The sequence below is a fragment of the Syngnathoides biaculeatus genome, chromosome 11, assembly GCF_019802595.1.
Source record: "Syngnathoides biaculeatus isolate LvHL_M chromosome 11, ASM1980259v1, whole genome shotgun sequence".
Classification (NCBI taxonomy): Eukaryota; Metazoa; Chordata; class Actinopteri; order Syngnathiformes; family Syngnathidae; genus Syngnathoides; species Syngnathoides biaculeatus.
Genome location: NC_084650.1, coordinates 11,992,440 through 12,012,035, shown reverse-complemented (window position 1 = coordinate 12,012,035; position 19,596 = coordinate 11,992,440). Strand labels below are relative to the sequence as shown.

General features: G+C 46.5%; 2 protein-coding genes across 3 annotated transcripts in view; both read right to left on the bottom strand.

The window, feature by feature from the left end:
* drp2 (dystrophin related protein 2) overlaps window positions 1-6,509 on the bottom strand; it is a 144,429-nt gene extending 137,920 nt beyond the window's left edge. The window contains exon 1 of the mRNA XM_061835708.1: window positions 6,377-6,509. The gene's annotated coding sequence lies outside the window, so the exon portion shown is untranslated. The remainder of the gene's footprint in view (window positions 1-6,376) is intronic.
* cenpi (centromere protein I) overlaps window positions 5,824-19,596 on the bottom strand; it is a 58,975-nt gene continuing 45,202 nt past the window's right edge. The window contains exons 21-23 of one of the 2 annotated variants that reach the window (XM_061835733.1): window positions 6,661-6,841; window positions 6,377-6,563; window positions 5,824-6,261 (exon numbers count right to left, since the gene is read on the bottom strand). The gene's annotated coding sequence lies outside the window, so the exon portion shown is untranslated. The remainder of the gene's footprint in view (window positions 6,262-6,376; window positions 6,564-6,660; window positions 6,842-19,596) is intronic. The other variant, XM_061835734.1, reaches the window with a different exon arrangement.

Sequence of the window (19,596 nt, the reverse complement as noted above, 5' to 3'; positions counted from 1 at the left end):
ACATGATTTGCTTTTCAGGAGGATTCTCGTGAGGGATGACCCAACTCCACATGCTTCACTTGCTCGTGTGACTAGTTACGGTCCTCCAATGACCTAGCGCTGCACAATGACAGCACTTATGCATAAATGCATAAGTACAGACATTTCCTCGCCGTGGCCCTTGGTGACGTGCGCTTTATTTATGCATAAGCGACGTCCACATCAATGTAAGTGCTCCTCTGCACTTGGAACATAAATCACTTATTTTCACTCCTGCTCGTCACTTCGAATGCGTTTGTAAACCGGACAACAACGCAAATTGCCGTTCATTCGCTCCGCGGTCCAAGAATGGTCCGTCCTGGAAAACATTTTCAGATCTAATCTGCCCATCTTGGACATAGTGGACATGGAAAGTTTTATTTGAAGCAGCATTTGTGGGGAACGTTGAGGACAAAGCGGGCTTTCAGTTGCGCACTAGTGGGCTAAAAATCTGAATTCAAACATGTTTTTCTTATTATAACTACTTGTTTATTTTTTATAACACACTTTGAAAGTATTCCTAGCCCTTTTTTTGCTTATTTCTCTCATTGTCAATTATTGTATATCATCACTGGGGAAACTGAAAAGAAGACTCACGTTAACGCAGTTCTCCAAATAAGAGGTACCGCGTGCTTGCTTCAAGCAGTTTGTCACTTCCAGGTAATGTAAACTAACCCTAACCCTCGTTCATGGAAAAATGAGCTCTCTTCATTTGCACAACCCTTACCACAAACCGACTGTCTTCTGAGTCTTGGGTCTTTGGGAAAACAATGTAAACTGTGACCAGTATAATTCGAATTGCTACAAAACTGAAACACACACACACACACACGTCTTCACCAATTTTACAGATTAGTTTCATCTTCCGATCACTAAGGAATTCTCGAAACGAATGGGTTTTTCTTCAGCGTGAATACAAAAGACTCCCAGTTTATCATCGTTCCAAAACAGCCCGTCGCAGATTTTATGACGTCAGAAGGCCGCGCACTAAATGAGTCGTTTTGCAGGTAAGAGAAACCAGCTCAAAGTTTGCAGACTTTAATTCATAAGCACTTATATATTTTTGGGGTAAAAACATTGAACAGGATATGCGTTTTATGTAACAGTTGAACATATATTTTCGTCTAGATTAGATAATTAGCGTTAAAAATTACACATTACATGCACTTTAACAAAAAGGTCATCAAGCAGCTTTGTGGAACGGATTGCGTCCCGTTCAAGGTTCCACTCCCGCTCGCTGGAGTTCAATTTAACGATGACGCTTGCGCATTTGCGGGGGCTCATTTGTCCGAGGCGAAAATGTGCACACAAGCCAAGCGGCTTCATTACGGCGCAATTTCACCACACTTCGGATTTGAAGCTCCGCTCTACTCAGCGCGCCGCGCCGCGATAAAAAATACCAAAAGTCTAATTAATTGAGAGAGCAGGTATTTATGCAGCCAGAGGAGGCGTGTGTGTGTGCGGCGGGGGGGGGGGGGGGGGGTTGGGGTAATATTTTGAATCTGTGAAGAAATTTAATTTGCACGCGACGAGGGCGAGCGGAGCCAGCATCTTTCTCCAACGAAGCAAACGTCAGGTCGTGTTAATCATATGCGAGCGCTCGCCTGCTGATATGCGTGTCATTTTATGGCCGCCAACAAGCGCACGCACACAACATTACGTGGACATAGAACGTGCATCCAGCGGCATCTAAATGTAGACCGTCGTCCTCTCCCTCTCAAAGCCAGACCGGTACCAATTCTTGTGTCCCCAAATGACAACATTGAGATGCAAAAAAAAAAAAAAAAAAAAAAATACAGCGGCAGCCTCTGCCGACCACGCACACGCACCTCACCGAGTATGAGAAGCGACCATTTTACAATTGAATAAAAAGACACAAACAACTTTGAATAATAAAAGGACTGATGTACATCTGGTCCACCCCCCCCCCCCCCCCCCGCGCTGAGGCAGCTTCGCCCTCGAGGGTGACAGACCAACAGACAACGAAGAGACGGACGCTAATTGAAAGGGGAAATAAACGACAGTGAGAAGACGACACCGGAACGCCGCAAAAAAAAAGCGTACAGTCGGGTTTTTAAATTAGTGAGGAGATGCCGCCATCAGGCAGGGACGGAAGTTGCGGAGGAAGCGGAGGAGGAGAAAAAAAAAAAAAGAAAAAAAAAGGGGATCCCGGGGGGTTGACACGAACGCGCTCGGGGGGGACGTTCGGGGTGGGAATGCAGCCTCGGCATAAAACTGACTTCAAATTGGAATTTGTTCAACGCTGCGACCTGACTGACTCGTATCCAATCAATTTCCACCCCCGACTGAAATGAATACAAATGCGAAACAAAATCAATATTAAAGCAAGAACACTGTATTGTCCTCGGGTCAAGGCGGTCTCGACCTAAAACGTTTCGACTTTACAACGCCCGTCCCTGTCCGCCATTTTGTCTGGCTCATGCTCGTCCGTGTTTGTGTCTTCGCATTTTTCCGCCATCCTTTTTAAACATTATCGACCAAAAATAAGGAAGCTGCGTCTTTTAGAAATGCTTCTGGAGCCAAAAGAAAATCCAAGACCGTGGATACGAAGCTCAAGATCCGAAAAAGATTGGAGAAAGGAGCGACGCCGACACCGCCGAGGCTTCAGTCGGTCGACCGTGGTGACAATTAGTAAAGACAAAGCCCGTATTTTAGCGCGCGTGAAGGGTTCCGTTCCGACGTCAACGATCACAAAACCAGGTTCTTCGGGACTCGTCGAGATGGAGAGGATTGAGGACCAGGTTCCTTCGCAATAGCTAAGCACAGCCTCCCCTTCTTCTTCTTCTTGTTCTCCATCCACCTCTCAGCAGTAATGCCAAGTGCATCTTGTTTATTTCAATGTATTTGTTTTTTTATACAAAGTATTTTGACGCAAATTCTGACTTTAATGGCGGAATCCGACTTAAGTCTAAATTGGGGTAAAGTCGCTTCCGGAGGGACGGATCTCAGTCGTAGACCGAGGACTCCCAGGATAACCATAGAAACGTCATACATCATTGTAAAAGAGAATGTAGAGAAATAAAATGGTTACATGAAGCATCATTTATCTGGACGTGTTGAGTAGTTCCTGTAAGGGGCGTGGCCTTGTCGGACATCATTCGGCCTGGCCGTTGAGTTCACTGTGAGCGTCTGCTCCGCGCTCCTTGCCAATGTTCTCATTTCGCGTTTGCGTGTTTGACTCTCGTCCCGCTCAATAAACGCCTGAAAGTGCATCAGCAACTGCGCCTGTGCTTGCCAACATGGCCGCCGTTATTGCAGCAAAATATAACGAGATTGGGCTCGCCATGGTGAGGAACGCATTACAAATACATTTCAAAAAGAGGCTGGTTGTACTGCATATGAACTGAGGTCATGCCGCAGTACGGAGTCACGAACGAAAGTCACTGACGTGCAACTCCAACCGGGCGGCAAGGCAGCACCACTCACAGCATCTTTCTCATTGTACATCTGGAGGTAAATTATTTTTTTGACATGAAAAGTATTTCCAAAGTCTTGCTTGCTTTTCTTGTTTTTATACTTTGAGGGGTCACAAAACCAAACAAAACGTGGATCGGCTTCAAAGTCGCTATTCCGATGTTCCTTTTCACGAAGGAGTTCGTTTTCTCTTGTTTTTGCTCAGAACCTGGTGTTTTGGGTGAAACCAAAACATGTTCTACTGCGGATAAATTAGGGGAGGGGTCACCAACGCGGTGCCCGCGGGCGAATGGTAGCCCGCGAGGACCGCATAAGGCGCCCGCGAGGTATGTTCTAAAAATACCATCGGCCACAAATTGTTATCATCATTTGTGCTTTAAATTCTGAATCTGACTTGCTTACGTGAATTAAAATTTTAAAATACCTGTAATGTCATTTACTCCAATAAATTAATACAAAAATATTTTATGTACGCGTAAAGAACTGTGAACTCGGAAATGTGCCGCAAACAGGTCACGTAGCGCTTCATACGATCGGTGCTCACAAAGTAGTAGAGAAAAAACACGAAAGAAGGAAGTCAACTCTTGCTTTTGGGGGTTTGGGTGCTGATTTTGTCCAAGAACACAATATTTTGCAGGTCTTGGAAAAATGAAAGCTCGAAAATGGCTGGCAACGTGCGGAAAACTGCTCGTCGGGAAATGAAAAGATTGCGCTAAATCAAAGTAAATTAGCTTGGTTATCGAGCCAAGGATGTTTTTAGGAATCAAAAACAAATTGGTTGATTTATGTTTTGTTGTTGTATCTGTCCAATAATGTCAAATCTTTCTTGATCAGATTACCTAATCATTTGTTGAGCTAATTGGTAGAATACAGGCTGAATAGACGGGACTTTCTTCATACGGTTCCATTTTCTGAGGAAAAACCCATTTTGAAATACGCCGCATCAGTAATTGAGCAGCTAATCGAAAGCAGAAATTGCAACGCAGCGGCAGAAGCAGGCCGGGGAAGAGCAGAAAGGAGGGAATGAAATCTCCTGCGCAGTTCAAATAAAGAGTGAAGCCTCCTCCGATATGCGGGAGCCAGACAGCGTTGTAGAAGGATCTCTTGTGTGGAGCAGCTGAGGCGAGGTAATGTTCCCTCGCGCCGCACCGGTCGGATGACTGAGCGAGCGCCGCTAATTCCTTTGCCGACGGCGCGCTCCCAAGCAGCCCTGGCTGCCGACGCTACATCCTCGCTCCATCCACGCCAGCTCGCTTGCGCATCTCCACACCTCCCACTCTCACCTTTCGTGACCTCCCCTGAGCTCCTTGCTCATCCCTCGTTCCCTCTAAGTGATGTGAAAGCCTGGCCCCATTCACGAGCCAGAAAAAAAAAAAAAAAAAATGGAGGCAGGCAGGCGTTACAACGAAAGGAATCTTGAAGTCGGCGAGAGTGTCCTGCTTTTTTTCTTTTGATACCTTTTGCCAATTTTGACAAAAAACGCTACATGAACAGAACAGAAATAGACCTGAATACAATGTGTCAAAATCTATGGACTCGTCCATGTCCTGGATGCTTATTCTAATACAGCGAAAGCTACACTGATAACAGCTAGCGGTGCTAGCTCACTGGGTCTCCCTCCAGGTAGCCCAAAACACTGCCCTTCGAATCGCCACGGTTTGCCACAAAATGGCTTCCATCGATCACCTACACACCAAGTCGAAACTCCTTCCGGTCCGCGAGGAATGTGATGCTCACGAAAAAAATACACACTTCAGCGCTACCTCAGCGGACATCCTAATCACGAGATGTCAAGCCAAGTAGCGTACCCCGGAGCGTTGCGCAAAACCGTGCGAGATATGGAGCCATCGATCGAGCAGTACATCCATCGGCCGGCTGTCGACGCAGAGGACTACAGGCGCGGCCTCTCGGGATCGCCGGCCACAAACCCGACATCGTGGCTCCAGTAGTCGAATCCGAAAGACAACTCCTGGGGCCCGTGAGAGCTACGCTGTCGCAACACCGTTCGAGCTGGTGTCACCAGCTCGACAACAACATTGTCGATAAATGCCCATTGTGTGACGTCCGACACCCCCCCCCCCCCCCAACCGATACGCATCATCTCTTCACCTGTGCTCAAATACCAACCACGCTGACGGCGGAACACCTGTGGACCGCCCCCAGCCGACGTGACTCACTTTCTGGACCTTGATACGGAATAACGAGCGTCGCACTTGGTTACAACAACAACAACAACAACGGTGCTAGCTTGAATAGCGCCCAGTTTTGAGCTGGTGTTTTATCATTCTTGTTTTAGTCTTAAGTGGTTAACAAATTCTTTTTACACTTATATGCCCATGAGGAAAGAAAAACATGTACTAATGTTGCCTGTGAAGTTAAATATTGAGCTTTAATGATTACATCTAGATTTCTGGAATGAATATAACCCTACGGTATGTTGGACACTGCTTAGGAATCACGGCTGAAAAGTGTGACTGTCTCCACATTACACGGACAGCTGATGTGATGTCAGCCACATCAACATTAAATCACGACGTTATAACCCCCGTCGCTTAGCTTGGGGAAACAATTTCTTGCTCGGCTCTCCTCTTTCTTGGCCTCGCTGAGACCGAAACACCGACTTTGACACAGTTGAGCAGATGGCACCTGGAGCCAGAGTGGAGCTACATACAATGTGCTTAGAAAACACAACCGCTTTCATAAAAAAAATAATAATAATAAAAAATGAAAAAAAAAAAACCACAAGACTTCCTGCGACCCTTCTGGCAACTGTGTTTGTTCGTCTGAGTGCATGGCATGCATGCTCTGCTGGAGAAAAAAACCTCCTTGAGATGATAAACAGAACACAGGCCTACTCGCGCACACACACAAATGACCCGGATTAGCGGCGAAAACTAAGCCGCGGTCCGCGCTTGATCCTTACCCAGCGGTGAAGACGTGACTGAAGTGGCTGCAGGATCGGAACCTCCCTGGAATCCAGCCAACGCTTCTGTGGCTGCGCTGCGCGAGGGGGAGGAGGGACGCGGGAGGCCTGGATGCGGAGTAATGGTGACAGCAGCGGTGGTGGCGACTGGAGAAATATCCTCTCCGGTTTAGGGGGGGGGGCAAACCTAGAGGGAAAAAAAAAAAAGGGGGGGTGAGGAAACGGAGTCAGAGACGACAACCGGAGGACCGAGCGATGTGATAAACAGGCTGAAAAAAAGTCACATTTAACAGCTGTCTTTTGGAGTCCACGCCGCACCCTTAAGGAGCGAAGGTCTGGTGAATAAACCGCCGTGACATGCGGCTCAGAGTCGAGGTTTAGCCGAGCCGGACGGTCACAGCGGAGCGGCCGTGCTCGAGCGTGGCGTTGCAGGCTATTTATTGTCGGCGGAGAGCGCTCCGTGACCTGGAAAACGAAAGTACAGGGAGGGCAAGCGGGTCCTGGCAGGACCGGCGAGGTTTGGCAGGGAATGTCGATGAGAGCCCTCGCTACGCTCTCGAGGACTGCAAGGACACTTTCCTTGAGCCACTCCAGCCAGCGTTGTAACATCGTACAAAAACCAGGAAACAAAATAAAGCCTTCAAGTTGTGGCAAAGGCTGACATGCGGTTGAAAGGAATTAGCTCTTTGGCAGTTTGCCCTTGATATTAGTCTTGCTAATGATTGTGGTGTTCCGCAGGGTAGCCTCCTCTGCCCCACTTCGAACTTCATATGCGCACACTTGATAACTGACTACAATCCAATTTTTTTTTTTTATACGAATCAGTGCTAAAGGACTCTACATTAGTATCCAACACCCAGGAAAAACATTCAAAACCAAATGACAAATCCATTCGTCCATTAAAATCAAAATGTTTGTCTTACTCGGTAATTCCTTTAATCTGTGCCGTAGAGCATGATCCAAACATTAGTTAATTCCTCCAAATAATGTATCTTTGTTTATCTGTTATCGCCAGCAACATATACATGAAGTGACGGGTTGAACAATTACATATTCTACAAGATCTGAGAAGTATAATCCACCCGTTTCCATTCAAACAACCTAAATTTCACACTAAGTCCATTTGTAAGTAAATTGAGATGCGGTCATCATTATTTCAGTTTGTAAACTTGTGTAGCTTTTCCGGGTCAGATCGCAGGGGAAGTAGCTTCAGCTAGGATACCCAGACTTCCCTTTCCCCAGCCACTTCTTCCAGCTCTCCCGGAGGGATCCCGCGGCGTTCCCAAGCTAGCCGAGAGACACGGTCTCTCCGGCGTGTCCTGGGTCGTCCTCGGGGTCTCTTTCCGGTGGGACGCGCCCGTAACACCTCACCAGGGAGGCGTCGCAATCAGATGCCCCAGCCACCTCGCACAAGCAAATTCTGCCGCACTGCTGGCAGAACAACTAAAAATTGCTGAGGAGTGCTGAGGAGGATAGTGGTTGGTGACAACCAAAGTCAGTACATTTAAGCATCCATTTTCAATGTTTTTTCTCATTAGGGTGGTGGGTGGAACCGATAACCCAGCCGACATTGGGTGAGAAAATTGGGTACGCCGTGGACTGGTTGCCGGGGAACATTTACCAAAACAGCCATTCCTACTGACAAGGCCACATATGGAAAATGTAGTCTTCAATCATATTCCCATTACCATTCTGTTCTTTGCTCAACGGGGTTGGCTGGCACACCAGCCAGTGAAGAAGCCGTTACATTTGTCTGAAGTGCTAAAAATACGCAATAAGTAGAGCTTGTTATTTTTTGTTTCCTCTCCAGTTTTGTTAACATCAATATGTTTTTAAATCATCCTGCTTTATTAGTCGGTGAATAATGCATGAGCCTTAATCACAAAACGCCGCCATATGCATGAGGTCGTTATTGACGGAGGCGGTCCTGAGAGTAAATCAGCGCCGTGTGTCCGGCCCCGAGCTTATCTTTTAATGCGTTTTATAGTACTTGGCCACGGAAGCGCAGAACTTTATTTTCACGGTTGGTCCAACGCGCCGAAGCAGGTTCTACCACGGGAATAAACACGCGACGACAACGTTTTCACCGTTAAGGTCCTCATCGAGCCACCGCGGCAACTTTGAGTTCGCACCCAGACACTTACGGGCACTCAACGCGCATACGCCGAGCCCGGCAAAGTTCTGTTCGCCGTGGCTGAGGTGGACTCGGGGGGAAAAATATATAGAGCGCTCCCTTTGAGTTCAAAACAGATATGAAAGTTTAATACCGAGCTGGCAGCCAGCACCCAGCAGAGAAAAGAATGAGCTGAACTATTTTCACGAGAAGTAAGTGACATTCATAATTCACATTATAGTTTTATTTCTGAGGAAATATTCTACGTCGGTGCCGCTGTTTGCCAGCGGATGTGTGTTTACACAGCAGTGAATGACAGAATAGTTCATGGCTTTAATGGGCCCATATGCTAAGTTTATGCGCGATGTCCCCCCAGGGCGCGCGAGTGGGAAAAAAAAAAAAAATCACGACGAGACAGCTCGGCGGCGACGCGCTGACTGACATGTTTCATCGGCTGGGCCGACAGCTGAGATGCGGCTTCTTGGCACCATCCGCTCAATAAACAACAACAACATCCTCCCGTATGCGGCAAACGGCTAATTAGTTGTACCCCGATAATCTACGCTCGTGATTTTCATTTAGTGACGCCCAATGGGAGGCGGACTCCAGACGGTTTTCAGACAACTGAAAGGTTTTGATGAACAATGCACAAAATGTGTGTCATGATCCACGTTTTGCGCCATGCGTTCCATGTTTTCCGTGTTTGGTGTGCTCATTTTGTTAGCCGTGTCCGCTCGTTCTTGTGAACCTTCTCCCTTTGTTTTGACCAGCCACTCGTGTTCTGTCCAGGTGTTCGGTAATATTCTCATCCATATCTGCATATTTAACTCCCTGGTTCCTTTGTCTTCCAGTCGGTCCATAGATTGTTGCCGTCGTGTTTCTCATGCAATTTTCTCTCTGTGCCACGTCATGTCTTGTTTCCGGTTCAGGTTTATTTAAGCTTTTCTTTGTTACTTTGATTATTGGTCGTTGGACTCTGTTTAGTTTGCCCTTTTTGGACATTGAATACCGTAATTCTACAAGCCTACAGAGCGCACCTTGTTATAAGCGTCACCCAGTACATCTGTAAAGGAAATACCATTTGGTACATACATACGCCGCAGTTGTGTAAAAGCCCCAAGTGCCCACAATGAAACGCGCACTGAAAAACAAGATATTTACAAAGAAAGACGGTACACAGAGAGTCCAATGCTAACGCTAGCTCCGCACTAACACTGACATAGGCATCGTGCTAACGCTACCATCGCGCTAACACTAATACTAGCACCGGCCTGTTAAAAAAAAAAAAAAAAAAAACATACAAGTGAAAATCACTGAGTCACGGCAGTAACACACCAGCGCAGCGCTAACAGGGCCAGACTGGTAAAAGTCACTTCCTCGGCACATATATTCCACTAGTCTCACGCTTACCTTTTCCGCTCAAGTGCCCACTTGCGGCCGTTAGAAAAAAAAATACACAAATTCGCCGCATCAGCACATAAACCGCAGGGTGGAAAGCGTGTGAAAAAAAGTCACGGCTTATAGGCCGGAAATTACGGTAGCATTTTTCTGTGACTCCTGGACTACTGCCTCGTCTCCCTGCTTCCCACCACTCGGGTCCTCCACGTTTTTCCCTTGCCCTCATCGCCTTCACTCCCCCAAACTGTGGCAATACGGACGTAAAATCATTCCATCCAGGCGCACGCAACAAAACGGATCTTCAAAGGGCATTTATGATCGATACATTTCAACCATTTCTCTGGAAGTATTGCGTGGACCGAGGCAGAGGTCGGCCCCCCTCGCACATACTGGAGAGTTAGTTCCCCGAGGCAAAATGTTAAAGGGAACATATCGTAGAAAACTGACTTTTTAATGGTTCATATATTGTCCAAATACAAGCCTCCATTCAAACGTAAATAAAAACTGTATACAGTGATTTGCAAATGGTTTTCTACTCCTTTTCTATCAAATCCACACCTAAGAGAAGGTACAGTATTTACAGATTGTTTTTTGCTTGCAAATATTCTGCCATTTTGAATGTGACACATAAATGGAAGCTGCGACAAGGGCAACAGTCTCGTTAAAGTTGATGTAACACATTTGTAAACAAAGCCCTGTCCTCGGTTTTTTTTTTTGGAGCAAGTCGCGGGCATTAAAGTGAGCGAATATTTGCAACAACAAACCAACAATTGATCCATTTGAACATTACATCTCTTCTTTTTGTGGTGTATTCAATTAGGTTGCAAAGGTTTGGCAATAATCGAAATGACTGAGTTTGTATTTATGTGACACGTGGTCCCAACTTTATTGGAATCTGCATTTTATTTTGTAAATTGCTGTATGTTTTTATGAGGCCCGTAGCTCTGTGGTTAGCGCATTGGCTTGCTAAACCAGGGGTTGTGAGTTCATATCTCACTGGGGCCTCTACTCCCCAGGAGGGGTTGCGCCAGAAAGGGCATCCGGTGTAAAAACTGTGCCAAGCGTTCATTGGAGACAAGACAAGACAACGGGACAAGCCGAAAGAAACTTACTATTGCTGTATGTTTTTATAAAGTGTCATATAGTCAAGTGCTATTTTTCTCATTTACAAAAAGTTAGATTTTTTTTTTTTCGGGGAGCTTGTAACGGATTAATGTTGTTTCCATTCAGTTCAATGGGAAAGGGTGATTTGAGTTATTTCAAGACACCGCTGCGTTTTGCTCTTCCTGTGGGTTTTGTGGAACATATCCCCAGGGTACTGTATATGCTGAAAAACTCACCTATATAGTAAACTGTACCTTGGCATTTATTTGAATTTTGCATCCTTAAGGCAACAAAGCAGAATCCAAGGCTAAATGTCGTTCAAGCATCGCTCTCTAAAGGTGGAGGATGAGGTCAACTCATTGCCCCGAGCTATTTTCCGGTCTCCTCTCCACCGCCGGTGAAGAGCTGCGAGAGTTTAATCGCAAAGCCCGCCCGACTCACTCGTCGATTCAAATGGGACGGCACACTCAAGCGCACTCGGAGCACAACCGAGCCATTCATCATCCGCAGCGTTAACCCTCCCTTGTCACGTTCACGCCGGCAGGATAATGAAGCATTTTGTCATCGGGAGTGAGCGCGCGCTCGTTCAGAAAAGACTCCCCGCCGTGCTAACCCCCGCCATGAAACGGCGTCTGATGGATGGCGAGCCGTACGGCGGGCCCAACTAATTGAATCAAACCAAATGGAAAGCCGGGAAGGTTAAAAATCGGCTTGGTGGTCACCAGAAACGCCCGACGGACGGCGAGGAGAAAAGGGCAGCCGCGCATGCGGATAATTAAGGAATGTTTGCGTTGGTGGTGCAAAAGGTTATTGGACTTAAGAGCGGAGGAGAATCTTAAGTATCCCCGTTGTACTAACAGGAAGGGGACGTGGGGGGATGTGGGGGGGGGGGGACTGTCAAGGTCACCTCCAGTATGTTATGAATTGAAAAAATGGGGATGCCTGTTTACAATAGTGGAACCCATCCATCCATTGTGTCCTCGTCCTCATTAGGGTCCAAGTGAGCCTGTCCCAGCCGACGTCGAGTCAGTCGCCAAACAATCTCAGAGCTGGGGGGTACGTTCCGGTCCGAAACCCGTAATATTTGAAAATCTGTGCTGTAGCAAGGCCATGTAGAAAAAAAAAAAAGACACACTTTAAAAAACATTTAAATTTATCACAACGCAAAAAAATTAAACGCACTTTTTAAAGCATTCATCACACAGTTCTTCAAATAAGACGCCAAGCGTGCTTGCTTCAAGGTGTTCATTTGAGACCAAACAACAAAAGTTCAGCCAAACTAGGGACTGTATTCCTGTCTGACAAATGTCTGCTAACTTAATGCGTGCTCGAGTCCACATGCGGTTGCACCTTGCGGGATGACCACATTTAATCAAAGTAGTACACAGTGATGGTTTGTCTTAATCTTAATTCCGTGTACATATCCTTGCGTGAAATAGTGGAGACCTCTCTGTAGAAGCCTCCAAGTCTGGCGCATTTGGCAAACAAAAAAACAAACAAAAAAAAACATACCGCAACGTTACAGCGAATACGCGATAGAGAATCCACTTCAAACCTGTTCTGTTCAGTCGCCATTTTGGAAGATTGCGGGAGATGGCAACTGTAGCTGAGGGGGCGGAGCTGAAGATAGCCCGTCGGAAAGGTCCATTACAAATGTAACAGTACTTACACAGCCCATCAATGTGTTTTATAACGACAGAGTCCACAGTCTGGGCAACGTAGAGCAAAGAGGAGCTAGATGTGCTGCTTGTTTACTTTCGATATTAATGGAGAAAGTTAAAAAAAAAAAAAAGAAATGCTGTCGTTTTAAGATGCAATGACTGTCAGAGTATGTGAATAATCAAAGAAAAAGTGGCTAAACTTGATGAGATTTTCTGGTCTGAAGCCAAAGTAGAAAGTGCGGGATAAGATGGTGTGGAATTTTAAAATTCCACCTTGGCACAGCCTGATCCAGGATGAAAGCACAGACAATGCAGTGCGCAAAAAGCTAATTCTGTATTTTAAATATAGGAGGCAAAACATAAACCCCGTTGGTAGCTAGCGAGAGGCTGGCTGCTTGAAAAGTAGATCTTGGGGTAAAAAAAAAAAAAAAAGTCTTGAGTAGCCTGAGACAACCTGATGTACATATACATAACCTTTACATACCATATAAACTATATACAGGAAGGCCGGAGCACAGCAAACCCCCAGAAGACGCTTAAGCCCTCCAAAGAAGTCCAATAGTTGAAAACGGTCCTCGTCATTTGAATTCTGGTGACATTTTACATGGCGGACGGCTTTCCCTGCGACGTAGCTAAACATTTTCTTCAGGATCTAATCAGTCTTCATTAGATACAACTTAATTACTCAACAATTAGCTTGAATCTCACTAGGGCTCGCGCTCATCAATCCGCGATATATCGGCGGAGGCCATCGCCGCGGCTAAAAAAATCATTTATTTCAACTGGCAGCGGGAGCCAAGACTTTCCTTTTATTTCAGATGAAAAAGGAGGAATCGAGGACGGGCGCGAGGAGGCAAAAGGGCTGCGTGAGAAATAAGTCATGAGGTTTCAAAGATCAAATGGGAGACGGATGAATGTCTCCCATTGCCAGAGTCGAGCGCAGGAGTGCAGTCTGGGTCCGGCTTTTCCCGTTAGGACCGAGTGGGTGAAAATGACGAGCGAACAAGCGGAACCGCGGCTGTCACTCAACCTCACGTCGGCGCGTGCCCTGCCTTTACCCGACGCTTCGTCTATACGGCCTGCTCTTATGTACCGCATCTCTTACCGGATCGATTATTATTCACACGGTAAATATCGATGAATGTCTACGCTGGGTTTTCAGATTTGGGCGTCCCTGCAAAGACTACGTTTTGTGCAACCGACGTAAAAAAAAAACAAAAAAAACAACAACAAAAAAAAACGTGAAAATAGCAAATCGACAAGCGCCATTTCACAAATGTTGTCCGGAGCCAGTCCAACTGCTTGCCACTCAAAATATACGAGTTGGACTCTGTGTTTCAAGACTTGAGGACGGGGAGCGTATAAGACAAACAAAAGAAAGCTAAGCGTGTGACGGCTGTGCTTTGATTTGTCTCCGTCATCGTTGCAGTTCCAGAAGAACCCCAAGTCCTTCGCGTTCTTACGAGCCGTGTTCTACTCCGATGGATCTGGGCTATTTTTCAGCCGTCGGTTTCTCTTCTCACTTCAACTCAATGATCGTCGACACAAACACAAACACACACCATGTACTCTGAGTACATCACGGATTTCAAGTTTGTTGTTTAAAAGATTGTGCAAAGGATGAATTTGGAATTTGTCAGGAGTTTGCAGACGTGTGCAAGGGCTAAAACGTCCTCGCCTAAGGTAGCGCCTACTGGACTTTCTTGGAACTGTGTTAGAATAGAATAGCGGAATAAATGTATTAATATCAAGTGTGATTACCGGAGCAGACGTTTTTTTGGGTCCAACTGGAAAACTGCTAAGGAACTAAACTAAAGTCTTATCAAGAACAGCAAAGATGATCAGGGTTGGAAATGTCTTTTAACAGGCTACAATCATCTAAAATTAATGTTGGGGTGATATCCTCGTGGTTTAACATCTTTTTTTTTTTGTTTTACATATACATCATGGGAATGTTACACATTTTTACACACAAATTACTTCCAGGATTACCGTAATTCCTGGCCGTCAGAGCATATGCCGCAGCTGTGTAAAAATCGCAAGTGCCCACATTGAAACACGAGATATTTACAAAGAAAGACGGTACACAGAAGGAGTTTAACGTTAGCGTGGTGCTAGCGTTAATGCTAACAAGGCGGGTTAAAAAAAAAAAAAAAAAACTTGCCGGTAAATATCACTGAGACGCACAAGTAACAGCAGTAACACGCTGGCGCAGCGCTAACGGGGCCATAAATTAGCCGCATAAACCGCAGGGTTGAAAGCGTGTGGAAAAAAGTCGCATTTTATAGGCCGGGAATTCCGGTACTCGTACATGGACCAAATCCTCAGCATAATTTGTTTTATTCCAAGCCTACTTCATCAACCTCACACTTGAAAATTCCGTCTTCGGTGAACCCAACTTGTCCTGCATGTTAGAGCGCCTAGAAACAATCAATTACTTACAGCTGGAGGTTTTTCAATCAACATTCATCAGAGTACAAACGTACAGTATTGGGTAATCTCTCCATAAGAACCCAGACTAAGACCAGTTCCTGTAAATAGTGATTTTCTTTCGGGCTAATAACGGAGGCTCCGTTCCACAAGGAACACCCCCAGGACCTTCTAACCCCGTGGCAGTGTGTGTAAATCCCTCCACAGTTTAAGCATCTATCAATTTTCTCTCCTGCTAAATAGTCCATCCATCCATTTTCTTAGCCGCTTATCCTCACAAGGGTTGCAGGGAGTGCTGGAGCCTATCCCGGCTGTCAACGGGGAGGAGGCAGGGTACACCCTGAGCTGGTCGCCAGGCACTCACAATCGCACTAAGTGGCAATTTAGACTGTCCAATTAATGTTTTTGGGATGTGGGGGGGAAACCTGGAGAAAACCCACACAGGTGGGTCCGGGATTGAACCCGGGACTTCAGAAGCGTGAGGCCACCGTTCCACCGCTAAATAGTCGATTTTTCCAAAATATAACAATATTGCAAAACTTAGTGAAAGCGCTGGAAAAAAACTGCACAATTAACCTCGACCGTATCCTACCCCGGATTGCACAGTTTAGGCCACATTTGCAGTCATGGACATTTAGTTTTACGTAGTTCCGTCAAATAAAATTCAAGTGCCCGCCTGCTCAACTCAACTACACCACAAAACCGCATTTGCTGGTTTTAACCAAGCGAGTGTCAAGCCATACAAATGCTACAGTTATAATGCGTTTATAATGCGTGCCCTGCGATTGGCTGGCGACCCGTTCAGGGTGTACCCCAACTCTCCCGCGAAGTCGGTTGAGCGAGGCAGCCAGCACCATCGCGACTCGAGTGAGGATAAGCGGTACGAAAGAAAACGAACGGATGGACGAGGAATCTCCCGGGCCCCCGGAAATGTGCAAACCTTTGCATCTGCCCGAGCGAAGCCTGATCGAGCCCAGACTCTCGCCGTTTCCCGGTTGTCTTCGCTGCAACAGAAGTCGGTCCCGAGGCGCCGACAGATTTGCTGCGCTCTTTATCGCCGAGGCTGCGATGTGAATCGGAATTACAACCCTGGCGGTGATTAAAGCCGGAGTGCCAGCCAATAGTTTTGTTTTGTTTTTTTTTTCCTGGTGAAATGCACGGATGAGTCTGGTTTAAAATTTGATGTGATCTAACCACCCCCCCCAAAAAAAAAAAAAAAAAAAAAATGCACAATCACAGCTCCGGCGTAGACGAAGATGTTATCCGACACGAAGTGCGTGCATGGTCGCTCCCGAGATTATACAAGCTTGTCTGCGGAAAATGTGTATGAGCGTGTTCTGTTTTTCTATGGTCGCGCAGGCAGTCAACACATTTTTTTTGTCTATTAAACAGATTTGATATTAAGCTACAGAGAGAAAACATTTGTCTAGATTTTTATAGCTCAGTTACTGCTCTTAACGTTCATGTAACATCCATCCAAAGCTTGTCTTCATCCCTCTTTATATTGCATTTGCCTCTAAGTGCTACAAGATGGCTGCAAAGCATTACAAGATGATCCTCAACTCACTTCCATATAGTTTCTTGGCACTGAGATGCCGTAAGATGGTGGCAAAGTACCACGTGACGTTCCTTAACTCACTTCAACATAGTTCCCGGGCTCCAAGATACTGCGAGACGGCGGCAAAGCTCTACACAAAGTACTTAAACCTCACTACGATCTAGTTCCTTGGCGCCACGGTGAACCAAAATGGCAGTAAAGCGCGACAAGAAGCTGCTCGGACTCACTTCAACACAGTTCCTCGGCACAAAGACACCACAAAACGGCGGGGGAACCCGATAAGAAGCTTTTCAACTCACTTCAAGAGTTCCTTAGGACTAAAATATCGTAAGATGGTGGCAAAGTACCACGTGAAGTTCCTTAACTCACTTCAACATAGTTCCCCGGCACCAAGATACGGCGAGACGGCGGCAAAGCCCTACACAAAGTTGGTAAACCTCACTACGGTCTAGTTCCTTGGCCCCACGGTGAACCAAAATGGCAGTAAAGCGCGACAAGAAGCTGCTCGGACTCACTTCAACACAGTTCCTCGGCACAAAGACACCACAAAACGGCGGGGGAACCCGATAAGAAGCTTTTCAACTCACTTCAACAGTTCCCCGGCAATAAGATTACCACATGTAAACGACTTCTATGGACATCAAATGCGGTTATCTTGCATCTCGCCCGTGACGAGATCGCCGCCTTGCGAGTAATCGCTCAAGAGGACAATTCACAGGTGATCAAGGATATGGATGACATTCCAGAATCATATTCTAAAAAAACTGAAGCCAGGAAGGAACACGCTCCCCCCCAAATGAACTAATGAGACAATTTAATGCCATTGAGTGAGGTAAAAATAGTAAAGGTGAGCTCCCACAGTCCCCGAACCAACTCGATATAGCGCGTATAAATTGTTATTTAATTGCTTGGGGGTGGGGGGCAAGCGCTAATGTGGTTATAGGCAGAATTAATGGTTTTATTTAGTGAGCATTACGGGGGGGGGGGCAATTGCATAAAGGTGCGAGCCTAATTATTCATCGGGTCTCCGAGGAGTAAGGCAGGAAGCAGAAATCTATTTGAAAGCGGGCAACGAGCGACTGTAACGACCCCCCCCCCCACCACCACCACCACCACCCCCACCCCCGGCGCATCCTGCTCCAACAAGGCAAGCTTCATTACCGGAGAAGATGACGTCGGCCCTCCGGAGAGCCGGCGTGGCAGGACCACGTGAGCGCGTGTGCACGGTTTAATGCCCCCCCCCCCCCCCCTCGCGTGGAAAGGGGTCAGAGGTCAGGCGAAAACGTTGCGCCCTGTTCTCGTATTCCCCCAACAACATGCGAAGGCGGCAAGTCAACGCGTGTAGTGACCCAATTTGAAGGTGTCACTTCCTCTGAGGCAAGGCTTCTCAAACGATTTGGATCTGGGGGGGGGGGCTAAAATCCAAATATGTATTCGTAATCCTCACGGCAATTATGTCACAGTTTAAAAACGTTCCCATATTTTATGAACATGGCTGTAGCAAGCAAAACAACAAAAGGTTTACGAATTACGACAACATTTTCGCCGTCTAATTTAAGTCTCACCAGAAGCAGCAAAATACGGGGGCGGGGGACAATGCTCAGGGGCACGTCCAACAAAGACGGCAACCGTGATCACACGTTATGGCTTTCAAAGATGATTTCATCCATGACCGACATGTAGGAGATACAAATAAATATGTGCAAATTCTGTTGTACTGTACAGAAGGAAGAACAATTGGATGCCGTGTCATGTTTCAATGTCGTGAGCATAAAATGCAGCACAGCAAAAGAAAAACAGTCATTGGAAAGGTTCTGAAATGAAAAGGACTCATTCCCGAAAACGATTTATAAATTATCCGACTGATGGGCAACACAATGGAGGAAGGGTGAAGTCACGCTACTTCCCAGCATGCTTTGCAGCCGTTTTTGGTGAACATTTACATTAAATGAAGCTAAACGTTACTCTTTACTGGCACTTGCCTTTGCTGTACTTTATACTGTACGTACGGCTAGACTGTGGCACGGTAAAGCGTTGGCGTCACAGTGCTGAGGTCCCGGGTTCAATCCCGGCCCCGGCTGTGTGGAGTTTGCATGTTCACCCCGCGCCTACGTGGATTTTCTCCAGTTTTCTCCTGTTGTCTGTCTTCATGTGCCCTGCGATTGGCTGGCAACCAGTTCAGTGTGTACCCCGCCTCCTGCTTGTTGACACCTGGGTTGGCTCCAGCGCTCCCCGTGACCCTCGTGAGGATAAGCAGCAAAGAAAAAGGATGGATGGAATGGTGACTTTGGTTAAAACTATGGACTTTCAGTCATCTGTGCTGTATTGCTTAGAGTTACCTGGGCACTTATTTGGTAAAGGGGGCGGTCCCGTTGGGTTTTTTTTCGTTTTGTTTTGTTTTCCACCCGTTGTCCCGTGTAAGATTCGCCTCGACACAACGACCGAGACGGATCGGCAGCATTTGCGCCCGCGCACCCTGTAAAAAAGCCGTTCCGTGTAACGTTGGCTCTTACGAAGGTCTCGTAGAAACAAATCAAAGGCGAGCTCGCCGCTTTCGGACGAGGGGTTGGGGGGAGCCTGCAGGTCAACGTCACAGCAGCCGTCGTGCAGTCTGAGAAAATGCCATCTGTTCTTCTAATAATCAGAATAATCAGTTCAGAGATGGAATTTTTTGTTGTCGACTGTTTGGGGAAATTGCCTCTGTGGTCGATCGCTCACAACGCGCTGGATGCCGTAAGACTTGGAGGACATTTCAAGCCCAAAACCAAAGTAATAAGCACTTTGATTTTACAAATATCAGCCCAGCGCGGGGTGCGGAAAACAACAAAAGTATATATACCACTCTCCGATTGACTTTATAGAATTTTTTGTCTTTTTCTTGTAGCGCAAACCAAACCACAACGCCGCACGACAGTTACTAACTCCGAGAGTCTGTGTACAGTCAATCATGACAACA